At 40.3% G+C, this 20,350-nt stretch overlaps 1 protein-coding gene across 6 annotated transcripts in view; it reads right to left on the reverse strand.

The window, feature by feature from the left end:
* The window catches only part of KLC1 (kinesin light chain 1), a 1,225,216-nt gene extending 1,205,124 nt beyond the window's left edge, over positions 1–20,092 (reverse strand). For 2 of the 6 annotated variants that reach the window (XM_044074508.1, XM_044074510.1), the window contains exon 1: positions 19,671–20,091. The gene's annotated coding sequence lies outside the window, so the exon portion shown is untranslated. Of the gene's footprint in view, positions 1–19,670 lie in introns of all 6 variants that reach the window. The other 4 variants (XM_044074513.1, XM_044074512.1, XM_044074509.1 and 1 more) reach the window with 3 other exon arrangements.
* Between the last annotated feature and the right edge of the window lie 258 nt (positions 20,093–20,350).

Raw genomic sequence — 20,350 nt, forward strand, 5'->3', positions numbered from 1 at the left:
TAGCTGTATATGACTATTACAAGGTACTTGGTCAGTGCTAAGCAATAATGATCCTGGTAAAGGTGTGGAATAAGATAAAAAGCTAAAATGATCAGGAGTCCACCCTAATGGAATGGGCAACTGGAAAAACTGAAGTGTTGCTCAACTTAGTCAAGCCATTTCACAGCACTGACACATGATGACATAAGCAATCTGCCTGTTTCTGGAGCCAACCCTCGCACAGTAGCATGGAAGCAAAATTGCCTTATAGGCCAAAAATAAATAGTTACTGTCCTAGGTTGGTCGCCACATAGACAGGCAGTCCTACTGGAGTACTTTGGGGATCTGCTGTTGGCTCAGCTGTAATCAAGTTTCCTATAAATTCCACAAGTTCAAATTGCAATAGGATGCTTCAGCAAGTTATTAACTGCAAGGTTGCACACACAATTGCGGCTATCCAATAACCTACTAATCCTGAACCACAAAAAGACCAAACTCTTACTCTTTCTGCCCTGATCTGTCATGCACCACAAATCCACCTTTGAAATTTCATCCACAAATAAGACCATAATCCAACCCGAAGCTGACACAAAATTCTTGGAGGTCATCATTGATGATGAACTCAAGTTCAACCTCCATCTGCTCCAATGCATAAAAAAGACAAACCAGAAACTCAGGTTACTATACCGTAATAAAAGAATTCTCACTACTAATGCTAGACTCTCCCTTCCACAAGCCCTTCTCCTACCCTCCCTCCTATATGCTGCCCCTGTACTCACTAATATTCAAACCACAACCTTAAAACAAACTCTAACTTGCCTACCATAAAATAGCCAGGTTTGTCACAAACTCACCTTACAATACACATCACTGCCTTGCTTTAAAACCTTATTCCAGTAGCTTGAATTCCCTCAGCTTCTACTTCTATCTCAACTTCAAATGCTACGTTACATTCTTAATAAGCCTTCATCCTGTCCTTCTGTCTCTTCCTTCATCTCTAGTTATATACCACCTTGGTCTCTTTGCACTTCGTCAGCAACTACTCCTCACATCTTCTTCTTTTGGCTTTTCCCAGTTAGGGGTCGCCACAGCGGATCACCTGTCCGCTCATGACTGGAAGCGGATTTTTACGGTGCTGAGTTGCCAGCCCGACACCCAACCTTTCACAGAAGGCACACACGCATGCCTAGGGCCAATTTAGATTGTGTCCAATCCACCTACAGCATGTCTTTGGGATGTGGAGGAAACCGGAGCACCCAGAGGAAACCCACACGACCACAGGGAGGACATGCAGACTCCGCACAGAAGGCACCCCACCAACCCAAAAAAACTATAGGCAAACTCCTCTATAAACACTCCACTGGACAAGCTTGGAACAAACTCCCTATAGATATATGTTCCATCATCCACCCAGCACACTTTAAAGAAAAACTCAAATACCATTTACTTAACTCAAAACTTTGTCATTGTCAGGCACCAACTTAAAGCACCCCACAGTTTACCTTTCTTCCTCACTCCTCTCTCACATCTTCTCCATCATCTCTTGCATATGAACATGTTGTCTTCTTATCTGTTCTACTAATTCAAAGCACTGCTTGTATATATGTAAATAAAAATTTGCTTCTCAGGGAAGGGTGCATGCATTGCTATTATTTGCTTTCATGTACAATTTTTTTGTATAGCCTGTTTTCTGGTTGAATTTAGATGTTGAAATACTTTTTTTGCATAGCTTAGTTTTCTCTCCATTTGAATTTTGATGTTATAATTTATGAATTTCTGTAATCCTCTCATGTGTTTGGAGCTTTTCTCCTTGGGTCTCCACTGTAAATGGGCCACAAGCAAGCAAGCAATTAATTAATTAAAAAAAAAACATTGTCCAGGAATACTGATTTAGGATGTAGTAATCAATTTATTGACTAGCAAACCTGGACTAAAGTTCAGCTATAGCAAATGTAACATTGTGTACCTGTGAACCCTAACATTATTATGGATATTAATTCTTTGAGGGGACCCTTTAATGGGAGCTGCATCTGTTAACGACTTCAATATTACTTATTAGCATCAATCAGTCCTTTACAGATCACGTTTCAACAATTAATGCTAAGGCTCTGGAAATGTTGGATCTCATATTAAAAACTGCTGCTTCTAGGTGACACGATTCTAATGTGCAGTCTATATAAATCCTTAATGCAATCCTTGTTCATAGAGCTGCCGGGAAATCAATATGCTGGAACTGGTTGAGATAATTTAACATGAAGAATTTCTAGCGTCAGTAATCACCACAACACTGACAGAGTAAAAGTTAAACATGTTTAAAATCCTTTAAAAATGACCAAGCAAAATAATGTGTCTAGTGATGGGTGTTACACTGATGCTTTCATCTTTAACACCTATTGGTGTAGTGTTTTTATAGTTGGTGGCTTTGCAGTTGCCCGCCCCTAGTGTAAATTTGATCTGGGACCCTCCTCCCAGTCAGGGAGAACATTTGAGAAGGCCAATCAGCTTAGTTTCTGCTACTCCTTTCTCTCTTTCCTTTCTCTCTTTCCACTTAAAAAAAAAATTATCTGCTTTTACTGTATTTGTGTTTCTTCCTACCTTATTTTGCTTTTGTGTCATCTTAAAAGTACTCAATTGTATTTATTACTGCTTGGTGTAACTCATTCTAAGCCTTTTAGTTTAAGCACTTGGGCTTCAGACCAGTTGTTTTACATCAAGAAGGTTTGTGGTCTGCACTGTAGTGGCAGAACTGGTAGCTTACATCCTTCTAAGTTGGGAACTGCTGATTGAGGGCTCAGTGTCTGTTATTCTAAAAGTGTATTAATTCTGGTTTAAGCACTTGGGCTTCAGGCCAGTTATTTTACATTAAGAGGGTTCGTGGTCTGCACTCTTGTGGGAGGAGAGGCTGGACTCTGCCCTTCTGAGCTGGGAATTTCTGGTTAAAGGCTTATAGTGCCTGCATATTTGAACTGTTTCTTACTGAAATTGGTACACCTTGTTTGCTGTAGCATAGACTAGATCCAGGCCTGCTGAATCTAGCTTTGTTTGTATGCTTGTTGTTTGTTTGCTTGTTATTTTCCTGAAACGCTAATTCCACCTAAAATGCGGCTTTTCAGCGCTTCTGTGGATCCCTAGTGATATCTGCATTGCTTACTGTACTTATTTCCTTGTTTCACTTGAAAGAAAGTTACTGTTTGTCGTTTTTGCATTTAAGTTACCTGTAACACATTGCATTTAAGTTACCTGGCACTTGCTCACTAAGTCAGCACTAAAAAATTAAAAGCACTACACCCTCACAAACTCCCCTTGAGTACCTTGTTCCCCATTGGCCCTTTTTACAATTATAAAGGAATTCCCAATACTATTCTAGCATGTCCAAAGGTCAGTTGTCAATCTCCTCTCCGGTCCAGCTGGTGAATCTGGGAATCTTGAGGCAATGTTACAACTGCCTCATGTACACAGACAACCCTCTCCTCCTCCCAACAAATTCCAACACATAAGAGAGATGCAACCATATAGCCAAACTGGAGGCTAAGCTCTCTCAACTCAGTACTGGCGTAACCAGTCAGTAGGAGAAGGAAACCACACTCACTACAATTCCAGTCTCACATAGACCTACCACGACAGCAAACCAAACACACAAAAACATACTCGGAGGCTCTAAATAAAAATCTGCCTAAGCAGCAGAGACCTCCAAAGCAGACACTCAAGCAACCGCTACCCCAATACAAAACACGTGCAACACATAGCTCACAAAGCCAGCGTAGTCACAGCCCTTAAGGCTAAACAACACACCTGATACACTTGTAATAGGTGACTCTATCATCAGGCACACTGACGTCCCGCTCACTAGGCTGAACAAGGAGAAGGTCACGGTGAGCTGTCTGTCGAGCGCTAGGATCCGCCACATAACACAAGCACTCAGGTCACTCCGAGGCAAGTACAAATATGACGCAGTCATTTCCATGCTGGTGTGAATGACCCGAGACGTACCTCCCTGGACTACATGAAAAGAGACATAGAGGAGCTCTCTGAGCATGTAGCCCAGGCCGGTATGACCCTGACCTTGAGTAGCATCTTACCCTCACCAAGAATGATGCCACAATATGAAGACAAGATGATCAATTTCAACAATTGGCTTAAGTATTGGTGTCATTCAAAGGGGATCCAATGCCTGTCAGCCTGGGATGACATGCTCGACAAGCCACGATGCTTCGCTAGGGACGGCTTGCACCCGTCACCCCTGGGCTTTCGGATATTGGCAAAGGCTCTTGCTACCCCCATAGTGCCTTTTTTAGGCAAGGCCCAAAAGACAAACCCACCTCCATAGGTATCACAAGGGATAAGAAACTAAGAGTAAAGCTACTCAACGCCAGAAGTCTAAACCTCAAGATGCACACACTCAAAACTCTCCTTAGCATGGAGAACACTGATATCTGTGCAGTAACTGAAACCTGGTTCAAGGCTCCCGAGAGCACCCCAGCACTACCAGGTTATACCTCATACCATGCTTTTCAGCCCCAAAACCTGGACCGAACCATAAAAGGAGGGGGGAGTATCAATATTCGTCAAAGATACCCACACCTCCAGGTTGGTGGCACAGCACGAAGCATCAGAGACTATCCATGTGCAACTAACAGTGGGTAAAACTGCCTTCTAGTTTATAGCCTGCTACAGACCACCCTCCCAAACCCAGGAACCCCACTCGGCCTTCCTGAGAACACAGGAAAATATGAAGGTCTCTCCAAACACCATTATATTGGGCGACTTCAACTACCCAAACATAGACTGGGAGCATTACTCTAGCTCCAACACCCTAGCCCAAAGGTTCCTAGAATTTATAAACTGAAATGGTATGGAACAACTTGTTACTACTCCCACAAGAGGGGAAAACATACTGGACCTGATCATCACCAACATGGGGACTCTATGCTCCAGACCAGAAGTATATCCCTCACTGGTAAGATCAGACCATAAACTAATCTCACTGGATATTCACATCCCTACCCCACACCCTACCCAGAAAACCACAGTGAAAAACTTCCCTAAAGCAAATTTCACACTCCTCAAAACCGAGGTGGAATCCTTCAAAGCCCCCGGGCCTGTGGAAAATACGGCCCAGACCGCAGAATCCTTTATAAAACGCATTCTATGAACACCTTCGGGAATGCATAGATCATGCAATCCCAAATAAAACCAAGATCCAATCCTCCAAAGGCAGACGTCCTGTCTGGTGGACCCCAGCCATAAACAAACTATACAATAGAAGGAGGAAGCTACTACATGATAGAGCAAAATCCCAAAAAGGGAAGGCATCTCTGATCAGTATTAGCAAAAAACTACGGGCACTCATAAAATCGTCTAAGGCCAGCTTTGAGAGAAAAATTGCACAGGACACTAAGGATAATCACAAGACTTTCTTTAGTTATGTTAGGAACCTGGGTGGGAATTCCCAGATATGCTCAGAATTAGTCCAAAATGACAAAAAATACACCGAACCCACAGACACTGCCAACATCCTAGCTGACAGGTTCAGCGCAAACTACCCCCCCCCCCACCAAAAGGGCAAATATCTATCCCAGCAGAGTGCTGCCCCCCTGACATCTCAGTTGCTCAGGTAAGAGCAGCCCTCTCCAAAGCAAAAAACACAGCATCAATGGGACCAGACGGTGTCCCAGGCTGCTTCCTACATGAACTCCAAGAAGAGCTAAACCCAAACATAAAACTACTGTTCAATCTCAGCCTTACTACAGGATATGTACCCAAAGAGTGGCGTACAGCAACAGTGGTCCCGCTCCACAAAGGCGGTGCCTCAATAGATCCTGGAAACTATCGCCCCATAAGCCTGACTAGCTTGGTCTGCAATCTATGGAAAGCATTATCATGGACCTCATAAATAAAGATATCGGGGACCTACAGACACTGGATCCTACCCAGTTCAGCTTTGTTAAGGGCAGATCCTGCCTCTTAAACCTGGTCGATTTCTTTGAAACACAGTCACCAAGGCCACTGTCGAGGGGAAGGTGGTCCACACAGCTTACCTGGACCTCGCAAAAGCCTTCGATACAATACCCCACTCGGGCATTATAGATAAGCTCACCAGCTTAAATATAAACCCCTATGTCACTAGATGGGTTGCAAACTGGCTCAAGAACAGAACCCACATGGTTAGAATTGCTGGAGCCATGTCAGACTCCAAACCAGTTACAAGTGGTGTCCCACAAGGCTCAGTCCTGGGACCTCTCTTGTTCGGTATATATTTCTCGGAGGTACAGGCCAACACGGAAGGACTGTGGCTGACCAAGTTCGCAGATGACTGCAAACTGGGCGCCATAATCGACTCTCCAGCCGACACAAGCATCCTCCAAAAGGGCCTCATAGAAACAGACAACTGATGCCAGAGCTATGGCCTCAAGCTAAACGCCAAAAAGTGTATAGTCACCCCCTTTGGCAAAAACAAAGTTCCCACAAATTACCACATAGGTGGTAATCCATTAAGGACAGAAGTTGATAGCAATCTCTCATTTGACAACCACGTGGCCAAAGTGGTTAGAAAAACATTTTATATAGCCCACCTAATCATGAAGGGATTCACATCTAGATCAGGGGAGGTCATCGTGCCTCTTTACTCATCCCTCATCAGGCCCATAATTGAGTACAATGCCCCTTTTGGGATGTACCTTACCAGACACCTGCAGCAACTGGAAAGACCCCAAAAATACCTCACCAAGAGGATCAAAGGGCTCAAACAGATGCCATAAGCTGCCCGGTTAAAGAAACTCCAGCTCTACTCAGTGGCATACCGCCTGCTCAGAGGCGATCTGTGCCTGACGTATAAAGCCATGTCCAACCCAGAATTAATGGACATGCTGCATCTCAGAAAATCCAAATCCCATCGAGCTACGCACTCGAGAGACTTGAACCTCAGCACTGAAATAAATAGGACATGCTGGAGGGACAGATTCATAACCCAGAGGCTCCCTTCACTCTGGAATAAAATCCCAGTTCAGGTTAGGCAGAGTCCCTCATTGACTCTCTTCAAAATGAATCTTGATGAGTGGATGGGAGATCGTAGGTTTACCCCGGGTATCACTTCTGTGTCACTGTTAGACAGAGGCACAGTATACTAACCTCGAAAAAGGGCACAGCAAAATTAATTTAAAATGGGTGGCGAAAGCCAAACACTCTGGCTAGGCTTATAAATGCTCTAGGGCAGATAGCCTAGTATGAACCTATGAACCTCAACTGAACAGCAATTCTAAATACATACTTGTGAATGCTCATCAGCACTTAAAACAAGAGACACAGTAAAGTTTTTCACCCAAATATTTACTTGCACTTTGGGATTGTATACCAGTGTAATACTAAGATAGATAATTCATTTGAACAATTTACAGAATCATTAAAAACAATTGGGCTGGCAACAGAAACTTCTCTGTCAACATGGTGGACACTACATTCCTAAGCAGCTTTTTCAACAGAATGCAGAATATATGTAGTCCACATGAAAAAGAAATGCCAAATAAGTTTCCTTGACTGAATAACCAGCCAAACTAAGCACTAGACAAAGACATCTACAAACCCAGTAAGTCACAAACCATTAAACAACTACTTACCTAGAAAATATGAGTTCATCTCTCTGCCCCACTACCTCAGACACTTTTCACGAGTGGCCACCTGCCTAGACTATAATAAACTGCAGTTCACAATACAGAGAAAATTTCAATTTCTTGGCCGCAATAGCCTCAACTACTTCTCAGCAGACTCAGCTACTTGTTCACAAACAGTATAGTACAGCATGTTGGTCAAATTTTGACATATTCCAATATTGTACTTAATTTCATTAAACTGAAATGTCACTTTGCTAAGGTTTACACAGTACCTGTATAGGTCTGTGACTTTAGGATCAGAATTGGGATGGGTCGAGAGATTTTGTTTCCTCTAAAAGGTTGGGAACAGCAAATAAGAAATACTGTAATGTGCATGCACATCGTGTACAACTGGAAACAAATGTGTCTTTCATTATATGATCAAAACAGTTTTATTTTTTTTTTGACTACTGGACTGGCTGCTTTCAAAACAGCTGTCTTGGATCTGAGAGGAACATTTTTGAACCCCTCAGGTGAGAGAAATTGCTCCTTTAATAACATGTATTTAAACTCTCATACTACTTAAAAAGGAAGACCAACAACCCAGTTAATGATGAAGAAAAGTAAGTCATGCAGATTTTCTATCGAGAGGCGGGCAGACAGCAGGGATCACTGATAAACAGAACCATGATGAATGTCCAGGACCATGATACATGTCCAGAAAGAAATATTCTTCTCGAAAGGAAGGGATGCTGAATTTCTAAAGAGGAGGAAAAGGAGACAGACAGCAGGAATCAATGGTAAAAACAGCCCTGATGCAAATGTTCTGGGATCAGTACCTTTCTATGTACATATCAGAAAGACTACAGCAACCAGAAGGATACATATTCTTGACCTCTACTGCCACAATACCCCTAGAAAGGACAACATTGAAATGTTAAAGGTTGGAGAGCTGGTTTAAGATAAAATTATATAACTCTACAATTTAAGATTGTTTCTATCACTCACTTTTAACTGACAGCAAACTACATCCCTGAAAAAGTGTGCGCATTAATTGTAAAACCCTGCCTTTTAACATAAGCATGCCGAGTCAATATGGCTGCACAGTATGTACAAATATAGTACAAACAAAAAATTGTTCAAGACCGGACAAGAGTTGCACAATCTAGTAAGCTCAAAAGATCACAGAATCAGATACATTGCTAATAACAACCTTTAAGGCTAAAAAAGTGAAATGCAGATTTTCTGACAAGATATTCATGTATAACTGGTTAATTTCTTAACGGACTTCTTCTATGACACAGCTCCACTTGTGGTTGATTAGTCTGATTTATTTAATTACCCAGTCAAAACATTTTGGAACCTGACAGCTGGTCAAAGGCCACAACAGTAAATCCAAATCAGGTGAAACAGGGCCACTGAAAACCATCAGCAAATCAGTCTAACCTTTCCCTACTTCCATGTAACCATGATGTTAGTTCACAAAAGTTGGGGGGGGGGGGGGGCTCTTGCAAAAACTCCTGTTCTGGTTTTTAGCAGTACTATTTCGCTTAGCCAGGACTTGGTAATACAGACATCAAAAAGAAGACAACATGAATCCACATCTTCACTATTCAGTAAGGATAAGGCACTGATAGCTGCTGCTTTTATACTTCTAGCAGTCAATAATGGCCAAGGTCTTTACCCAATATATGGTACAGGGTTTGATTCTGACCAATGGTGAGGTTTAGGGACAGGCATAATGGTTAAGGTACTTTCCTCACAAGCACAGAGTTTGATTATTACCTTTGGTCTCTGCCTGGATATTAGTTAGTTGTACAATAGTCTGCAGACTGACTGATAAATAAATACTAAGAAACCTATACAGTTCTTGGGGCAGTCACCTTTTTTGAAGCAGGTAGTTTTGGAAAATCACCACTGACTGCTAGGCAAGCTTTGAGTGAATGTACAATACAAACGTATCAACTGCCCACATTTGTGTCTCATAATTTTGGACTATTCCTCATAAAAGGTGTGTTTTTCAGGAAAATCGCACAGGATTGAAGTCACTTAATATGCTTCATACTTCTTGGAGAAGGCAAGCAAAAGCAAAACCTGCTACTCTAGCAACTTTCTTTATAATAGCAAAATAAAAAAATAAATGTTCCTGATTTTGGGCCTTTGTCCGTACATTAACAATTTCGTTTTTGTCCAGATTTCTTGTGTTTAGAGGCTGAGAGTAATGAAAACAAGTCAATGAATTACCATGCTAACTTCAACCACCGTCTCAAAAGGCTTTAGGGATAGGGTGAGAATGGTTACCAGCTACTATGACCATTTTCATTAACTATGCTAAGCATGTATCACAACATTACTGGCACTCAGAGCTGAAAGGAGCACTATAGGACAGCAGACGTTTATCCACCATCCCACCTTGCCCAAGGTACAGCTCTCAACAGTTTTTGAGCAGTTTCTTCATGCTCTTAGCTTTGGGTATGATATAACAGAGTACTACACACCTCTTGAAGTCACAACAGTATCAAGCCCAAGTTCACCAACGTCTGAAACATTTATAGGAAAGAGAATCCATCTACAACCCTCTCAACTCTCAAGAATCTACAGTGAGCACAGCACACATAGAACATTACATCTACTTTATCCATGCCCTGAAATTCTACACTATTGAGTTAGTTTTGAACAATTTTAAATATAAGACACAAAACCCACAAACAGAAGCACAGTAAGCTACAAATTTACCTGCAGTTTTAAAACAATGCTTTTTGGCTATATTACTGCTGCTGAAACTGGTCTATAGGGTGGTCATGTTTTTGTGCACTGCTGTTATATACAGTTAAAGTACTACAATAATATTGACAATTTCTTCTTTGAGTGTATAGCTGTTAGTGGCAATGAAGAATTGATGGCTGCAAATGGTAGGTTCCATTTCTAATAAGGGGATCCTAACTTATTTGAAACTAATGGATAATACTTGCAATGGTATGCTCAATGCATTGTATCCCCTTTCTGGATGTCTTGTACATTGAAAGCAAGGTTACATTTTCTGCTCCTTCTCAGTACTCATAGAACCATGTGAACAGAACTTGATGATCTTTTCATTCATACTGGATTTGTATTACTTCTGACAGTAAAGTATTATCTTCCTGTGAACCAAGATAGTTTAACACCATCCCAATAGTAAAATTCCTTACAAACACTGTCAGGATTTTCATCATAATGTACAGCACTCTACTTTCTGCTGCCCCAGACTTCACTCTTAACATGTTCAACTTGGTGTGAAAACCATATGAATTAAATTACTACATTTCCCCCAAAAATACAAATGTAAAAATATATATAAAAATAATCTTAGCTTACTAACTTTCTATGGGAACAATACTTTTAAGTCTTGAAATTTTACTTCCAACCCACACCTTCAACTAGTAATCTCCCCACCGCCTTCTCTTTTTCTCCTGTACCTACCTCCAACATAAAAATACTCTTAACTAAACTTAAGCCCACCAAATTAGAAGCAGACAATCTCCCAAGTGAATACCTACAAATCGCAGCTGATGCTCTGGCCTACCCAGTATCCATCTTGATTAACCGATCTCTGTCAGAAAGTTACGTTCCCACACTGTGGAAAGTATCACATATAATTCCCCTCCAGAAAGGCGGACCCTCCACAGAACTAACCAATTACCACCCCATAGCTATTCTCTCTCCACTCTCCAAAATACTAGAGAGATGCATACACTCTCAGGTCTCAGACTACCTCCTTACTAACAACCTCCTTTCCAATACTCAGCATGGTTTCCGACCAATCCATAGCACCACCACTGCCTTACTCTCCTTTACTAACACTATCCTTCAGCATAAAAACAATGGCTATCTCTTCTCTGTTACTTTCCTAGACCTAGCTAAAGCATTTGACATGGTCCCACACAAACAACTTATCTCTGTCCTCAATAACCTATCCTTCTCACAATCAGTCACCAACTGGTTTCAGAGTTACCTGTCTGACCACCAACAATCCGTTGTATGGCAGAATGACATATCTCCCCAATCCTTCTCACAATAGGTCACCAACTGGTTTCAGAGTTACCTGTCCGACCGCCAACAATCCGTTGTATGGCAGAATGACATATCTCCCCAACAACCCGTCTCCATAGGGGGTCCCCAAGGATCCATCCTTGGACCCCTACTCTTCTCTGTTTTCACCAATAATCTAGCCTCTGCCATCAAACATGGCACACTCATACAATACGCAGATGACTCAAACCATCATCTGCTCAGCCCAGCCCCTACCCAAACTGCAAAAAGTCACACAGGAAGCCTTTTCCTCTGTTGAAACTTGGTTATCCAATGCCCAATTAATACTCAACCCAAACAAAACTAAACTATTCATCTTCCAACCCACCAAACATACTCAAAACAACTCTCACTTTAACATCACAGCAAAAGACAACACCGCTATATACCCAACTGAACACACCAAATTGCTAGGAGTGGAAACAGACAAACTAAAATTTGACATTCACATATCCATGACCATAAAAAAGTCCACAAAAAACTAGGTGCGTTCTACAGAAATAAGCAACTTCTCACCAAAGCAGCAAAGATTTCAACAGCAAATTCCCACCTTATCTCCACCCTACTTTATGCCTCTCCAATATATACCAACCTAAGGCAATGCGATCTAAACAAGGTAGAGACCTGCTACAACAAAATCGCCAAATTCACCACAGGGGGATCCTACCGTAGTCACCACTGTCTCTCACTTGCTGAGCTGGGCTGGCTTGAACTCCCTCGCCTCCTTCAATTGTATCAACTCGCACTCGCCCACAAACTAGTAAACCATCCACTAAATGTCCCATCCCTCCAGAATCTACTCCAACCCTGTCGCTCCACCAGACCACTAAGATCCAGCAACAAAAATCACTTGCAGATCACTAAAGCCAATAACTCTGCTGGTGAAGCACTATTCTCTTGCGCCATAGCCAAATTATGGAACTCCCTCCCACCCACAATTCCATACCATCATGCACCCACTTCAAAACTTTACTAAAAGTGCACCTAAAAACATGCTGACTATCCCCTTGCAACTCCCACTCTAATATCACCCACCCCATCCAACCACTACCTTTCTTTCCACTCCACTAACTACCTTGATTATAGCAAGCTCAGATGCTCATAAGCCTAGTACTTATTATACAGCAGGAATGTCTTATTGTAACATTTGTTAATGTCTGTTATGTACTTCACAGATAGATTCTAGTTGACTACTGATGTACTATGTTCTTCATCTGTAAATATGTTGTTAAGTAATTGCTATGTAAATTGTTAATCGCTATGTAATCCAATGTAACTACTGACTACTGATGTACTATGTTCTTCATCTGTAAATATGTTGTTAAGTAATTGCTATGTAAATTGTTAATCGCTATGTAATCCAATGTAACTACTGTCTGTTTGTTTTAACTGTGGAGCTTTTCTCCCCGGGCCTCTGCTGAAAATGGACCTACGTTCAGTCGGACACTCCCGGTCAACAAATATAAATAAATAAATAAATAATATGTGACCAGTTTAAGATCAAACACTGAAATTATGACCATTAGTATTATGAATACGAGTAAATTACCAACTAAATATTATTTTTATGCCAACATCTTCCACAAACCTTCAAGGTTACACCATACTAAGGAAGTAACTTACAGTAAACTTTGCAGGGAATAATGGGCTGTAGTTTTTTCTATTAGTGAGGTCTATATTACTTATCAACCTTTACGACAACAAGAGGCTTTTTACCCTATAACATCTATTACATGCCGAGTAGGCATGGGAATGCAAGCCTGAAGTGCTTAATCCACATTTACAGTCTGTCAGATGTCATACTTGTCTTTGTTGACCAGGAAAGTCTGACCAAGACAAATTGTCTTCGTCAGAGGAGACACGGGGAGAAAAGCTTGACATTTAAATCCATTTAATTTATAATACTGAAAATAATATACATATTGGTTACCTGCACACGTAAGTATACAAAATGCTTACTTATACATATGATTAAGGATACAGAGCTTGCATAATACAATATGTGGCTGTAGAAGAAAAAAAACATTTCAATTACATTTGGATATACCAAAGGGAAAAAAATAAAAGAAAAATTACTGCATATATAGCTATTTGCATGATGCAGAATGCGATTATCAAAAACTGTTTTATGCAGATGTTAATCTTCATACAACCACAAGTTGACTTAATGAGATTCTGCAATCGCAGCATAAATTCGTCCAAGAGAATAACTTTAAAACTGCTGCAAATTACTAAACATATAGTTTAAACAGTATTGGCCTCACGAGTGATGTGCATACCTCTCAAGTGTACCACATTACGAGGAATGTACCTCATTTAGGTCTTAAAAAGTTCATGTTCCTCAAAGTTCCACACTGAAACGGTCTGTCACACATACAATGTTAGGAATATTTTAACTGATATTCAGGATAAATAGAAATTAATCCTATTAATTAAAAGATATTTTCTATAAGCAAAACCAGCATATTTTAACCAACATATGACCCTTCCTAGTTGAAGTTGTTAGTAAGCCATTAGTATGTGTTACATATTTTGCCCATTTGTTCCACATTATGAGGGCTAGTGTTTCTCATTTTGGAGATGGAGGTTGAGAGCTATGGTGATGTGACCTTAAAGTTTTCTCTCTATGTACAGACTAACATTTTTGAGGACTCTTCTATCAAAAACATAAGTTTACAAGTTCCATTTAAAGGCCTATTTTTTTTAAATTTGTTAAACAAGTCATGCTCATTACTTTTCCCCAACATTTGGAGCAGCTTCCTGAGCCACTTCCTTATCATATACTCACTGAACTGAAGTTCTACAGTAACAAGTAGATGCTGTTCAATAGCAGCATAGCAGCACACTGTAATATGTCACATTTTAAACAAGTCTTTCTGACGACGTCTTAGAATCATCCCTTCTTAAATGTTCAGCAAGGTCACAACAGCTCTTAACATCCTACGGAACCCCTTCTCTCTCTTTTCCAGACAGTACCAAATGTTAATACTTCACTGTGTGGCCACTATCCCCAGGCAGGAAACCATAAAAGGCCAGTGAATGGGGCTGTGGGGTGAGGTACACAGCTATAAAATCATCCTACAGGAGACTAGTCAGTCAAACTCTCTCCTACAGTAATGCTACACAAAGTGGACACAAGACATAGTTCCTTCCCAAAGTGAAGGATGCAATTCAACAATCCTCATTACCTCCCAACACACACTTGTTCAGAGTAGAGAATCATAGAACCTTCCTTTTGCAACTCCTGGTCATGAGAAGTTGTACAAACAATGCTAAAGTTACACAGGTTTCAGGCAGGATAGCAGGACATTCCTTTATCTGCGGTTCCCAACCCTTTCTTCAGACGGCTTCACAAAAAACGTTACGAGCCCAAGTGACATCTTGCCTCTATCCAACATGCAGGCTCTGCTTGTTTACCTATATTGGTCTCTATTACTACAGTTACTAAAATATATTCTGCACATAAAACACAGCTGCATAAATCAATAAAAGGTCCTATTTCATAACAGTTACCTTTTTAAAAGGTCAGGATTCAGCTAAAACATGACAGAAATTGTGGTGTTTAATTAGTTCGGTACAGTTGCCTGTATGAAAATGCATATTCAAAAAGTTAAAAATAATGCAACAAAAGAAAAATGCATGGAAAAATGTATAACATGCTGCAAAAGATTAGAACAAAGCTACCAATCAGTCAAAATGCAGTTTTTTTGGAAACAGGATACTGTAGCTTATTCAACATCTAGTCACCCCGCCTGATTCCCTTCCCTGTTCCTTCCTTCCTTCCTTCAACCCAGAGTGCTTGTAACTGTCTACATGGTTAGTAGCAGTAAGTTACTGGGCTCTCTACGGAGGCAGAAGCACAGTGGGATTAGGAGCAAGCAGCCACCAACAGAAGATAAGAAAAGTTTTTTTTTTTCCCTAACTTGCACTATCCCACATAATGTCCAATGGAAGTGAGTACACACATCTAAACTATACTGCCCTGGAAAGACCTGATGCATGTACTGCATGTTGTAATTTGGTCCCACAGTGGTAGAGACTTTACCTTCCTCACCTCAGGTAGGACAGCTGACCACTGTCATTTGGCTGCACCTTCCAATACAGGTCTCTCAGACGTAGCAGACATTTGATGAAACCAAGACATTAAAAACAGAGAGAACAAAAACAGCCTCTATATTAATAGGTTAACAACAAGATTCTAGCACACCTTTAATGCTACAGATACTCAAATCACCCATTCTCCAACAACAAAATGTCACTTGCCAAAAGCAAAACAAAAAAAATACATGAGGTGGCAAAACTTCTATTGTACTTCCTCTCCCCCTGTATTTACTACAATATCAAAACTGCAAGGTTACACTAAACTCAAAGTAAACAGGACAGCCAATTATATAGCTTGTTATTTGCTGAAAAGGCATACAATTAACTGTTGAAAAATTATTCATTAAAATACTACTAAAACCCCAACAATTTGTAAAGCCAAAGCAGGTCTATGTTGCACGACATCCAGGCTTTGAAACTGACCCACCTTCTAGGAGCTGGCCAGGGGAATCAGTTTGAATGTTTGAAGGCCTTTTCTCACATAAAAAAAAAAAAAAAAGTGAACACCCCCATGAGTATAAAGAAAATCTGCTGCTACTAATTTAATCCGTACAGTTACACAGGCGATATCAAAGATTTTATATGGGGAGCATGCACAAAACCATTTTCTCCCCAAACCTATTTGCAATCCACTGGATGTCAGGCCTAACAACCAAAACCCACCATGGCCAAAGTATGACAGGCACTACCTTGGTACAGATTACTTGAGTCTCCAACTAGACAATGTTTGATATCTTACCACAAATCATTTCCTTACAAATCACAGCCCCCCTTCAATGAATGATCTCAGTCACACACACACAAAATTAGCAATGGTGTGTATCAGTTTGCAACGAAACAACTGCAGACTGAAATCCCCTTGAAGAGCCACACACATTGCCCTAAAAAAGTAGCAACACACACCAAATCAAGCATTTTTGCTGGGGAGGGGACAAGCCTTCTACACCCACATCCTCTGCTAGTTTTCATATATACATACACACACACATACAAAACATATATGAATGAAGAAAAGAAAAGTTATGCAATAATGTGTCCTCTATTCATTGCTTCCACTCTCTCATATTTGGCCACTTAAAAATACTGCTTGGTGAATAAAACACATGACCAGCAGCAGTACTTACAAAAGCTGGCCCCAAAGTGTCCTGTTCCCACTTCTAGAAAGACAAGAGAAAAAAAAAAAAAAAGTATGAAACAGGAACAACACAAACTTGAAAGCCCCTTGGGAAGCAAGTGAGCATTCTAGAAGAACAAGAGGGGGAGAAAAAAAAACAACTTTACGTTCTCCACATAAAATAAATTAAGCCACATTTTGAACCAATGGCAATGAAAAACCCTAAGTTTGGGAAGAATGCAAAACAACTCAAGGAACTCTGTCACCCCTACTATAAAGGTGGCACAGCAGACTTGACTTCAGCAGGTGGGACATACATAGACTCCTTTTAATGAAATGTTTTAAAGGAAAAGAAATGGAAAAGGCTAACAGACATGTTCATGCACAATCTCAAAACATCTACTGGCCTGCTGGTCCAGTAAGAAGTGAAAAGGTTCTCTCGATCAATGGACTCTTGAATGAGCCGCCACAGGATGGAGTCACGTTGCGCCAACCACTAAAGAAAGAATTACAGTACCATGGAGGCAGCGGTAACATGACAGGAAAACAGATGCGAAACATGAATGCCTTGGTGTGGGCAGTGTGTTTAGGGCGGGGTGTTTGAAGAAAGAATAAAAAGAAGGCATAAAATAAAATACGAGACAAGAATTAAATGAAAAATACACTGTTTACAGGATATCTCAGAAACACATATTTAAAGCAATTTACAAGGTGTGGACTCCGTATATAAAGGGACAGTGCAACCCTCACTGCAACAGAATGCTAACAACACAGAATAAGCGCATTAAAACCCCGAATACTACAGGGAAGGGCTTTTAGCTTTTTAAAGAGTATGTGAACACTCCTTAAAAATTCACCTCACAATGAAAGATATATTTTCTTGGCCATAAGAAAAGAGTTCAAAAATCCCTTATGCGCATAGCTCTCAACCTTCCATCTCTAAAATGAGGAACACTAGCCCTCATAATGTGGAACAAATGGGCGAAATGTGGAACACATACTAATGGCTTACCAACAACTTCAACAAGGAAGGTCATGGGATGGTTTAAATATGCTGGTTTTACTTATAAAGATCTTTTTATTTTATTTATTTATTTATTTACTTACATTTGTTAACCGGGAGTGTCCAACTGGACGCATGTCCATTTTCAGCGGAGGCCCGGGGAGAAAAGCTCCACAGTTAAAATAAACAGACAGTAGTTACATTGGATTACATAGCGATTAACAATTTAACATAGCAATTACTTACAACATATTTACATATGAAGAACATAGTACATCAGTAGACAACTAGAATCTTTATCTGTGAAGTACATAACAGACATTAACAAATGTTACAATAAGAAGTTCTTGCTGTATAATAAGCACTAGGCTTATGAGCATCTGAGCTTGCTATAATTAAGGTAGTTAGTGGAGTGGAAAGAAAGGTAGTGGTTGGATGGGGTGGGTGATATTAGAGTGGGAGTTGCAAGGGCATAGCCAGCATGTTTTTAGATGCGCTTTTAGTAAAGTTTTGAAGTGGGTGCATGATGGTATGGAGGTAATTGTGGGTGGGAGGGAGTTCCATAATTTGGCTATGGCGCAAGAGAATAGTGCTTCACCAGCAGAGTTATTGGCTTTAGTGATCTGAAAGTGATTTTTGTTGCTGGATCTTAGTGGTCTGGTGGTGCGACAGGGTTGGAGTAGATTCTGGAGGGATGGGACATTTAGTGGATGGTTTACTAGTTTGTGGGCAAATGAGAGTTGATACCATTGAAGGAGGTGAGGGAGTTCAAGCCAGTCCAGTTCAGCAAGTGAGAGACAGTGGTGACTACGGTAGGATGCCCCTGTGGCAATTTTGTTGTAGCAGGTCTCTAGCTTGTTTAGATCATATTGCCTTAGGTTGGTATATATTGGAGAGGCATAAAATAGGGTGGAGATAAGGTAATGAATTTTTAATGAATTAATATGATGCTTATGCGTGTAATATGCAAAAACATCTAAAATGAAAATATTAAAAATAAAATAAATGAACGTTTCAGCAATGTATAAGCCAGGTGCGATGTGATTTACATTTTTATTACGGAGTTCACATTAACTGACGTCACAAGTTACTCTCCTATCCTTACTAAGATAGGGTTACCACCTGTCCCACTTTGCGAGGGACAGTCCCTCTTTGGGCAGTTGTGTCCCGCAAAAAAATTGTAAAAATGGCAAATCTCCTGAGATATTAGGGCAAAATGATTTCCTATATTTTATGTAATAATTGCATAAAACAGTTACTCTGTATCTGAAACACACAAATGTTATAAGAAACAGAATAAGCAACTAAAATGCTGCAAGGATGAGCTTTTATTTAGGCAAAAAAGTGAAATTCTGTCCCTTGTACTGGCCGTGGGTATGTTTTGGCATGCAAAATCTGATGTTTGTACCATAATTGTCCCACTTTGGCCATCTGAAAAGGTGGCAACCCTATACTAAGATCATTATTCTATTTCAATATATACAGCTATAAACCACAGAAACCAAAAACATATATGTAGATATTAAATCACAAACTTAAAAAGATGCAAGGGCTACAATGAAAATGAAGTGGACTACAAAATATCAGACCAATATATTCTCACTATTTTGTAAACCAAACTTCACCGACAAAATTATGCAGCTCTAGATAACACAATCATTCCACATACTTACATATATTTGGGGAAAAAAGTTAAAAAGCTGCGCAGTTTTCATCCAAACATTGTGTTAGGGCTTTAATGTCAACACCATTAGTTACCAAACTATAAACAAAGACAAACCCACTCAAGTAACAGAAGGAATTAGGAAAATACACTTACCGTTCTATAGCGAATGTTCAATCCAGGAAGAACCCCTGTGTTGTCAATCACTTTTCTTCTGACAGATCAACAGTGATTTCCTCGTTTACAGATGTCTTTCCGAGTCCCCACCCCCTGTCACGGTAATTCAGCCGATGTCAAGGCCGAACCGGCACAGCCCGTTCAGTGCCTTTCCTATTACTTCTTTCAGTTCATTCGCTTACAAAATAGCTTAACCATTTACTGTTCATAAAAGCTTCAGTTCTGCCACTCTCTCTAACAGTAATCTTTATTTCACATATTGCGCAACGCAAATGTCCAGTCTTTTCTAACAGAGGCAGTAGTTAAATGTATCCTTCGGTCTATTCCACAACAGAAACAAGCACCCCTTTTTTTCCAGTGAATATGGCGAGTTCTTCCTCCCCACAATCCCTTTTGCTGAGAGCTATGATGTAATCCTATCAATTTCTTAAAGGAGCAGACCCATGAAGTAAGGTTTCACTTCCCTGGTGGTACTATTTATTCATTTCATTGTTCAACGCAAAAGTGATACTTGCTTCTAATATATTATTTACATTTTACTAAATGGTGGGTAATGGAGACTACTGGACTAAGAGTTTTTGCGTAGTTCTCAGAATGTCCTAACAGTTGCATGGCATTCTGACGTTTTATGAAGACAGAAATTGTTGCATATAGTCTCT

Source organism: Protopterus annectens, chromosome 6.part0, assembly GCF_019279795.1.
Source record: "Protopterus annectens isolate FY-2018-M chromosome 6.part0, PAN1.0, whole genome shotgun sequence".
NCBI classification, from domain to species: Eukaryota; Metazoa; Chordata; order Ceratodontiformes; family Protopteridae; genus Protopterus; species Protopterus annectens.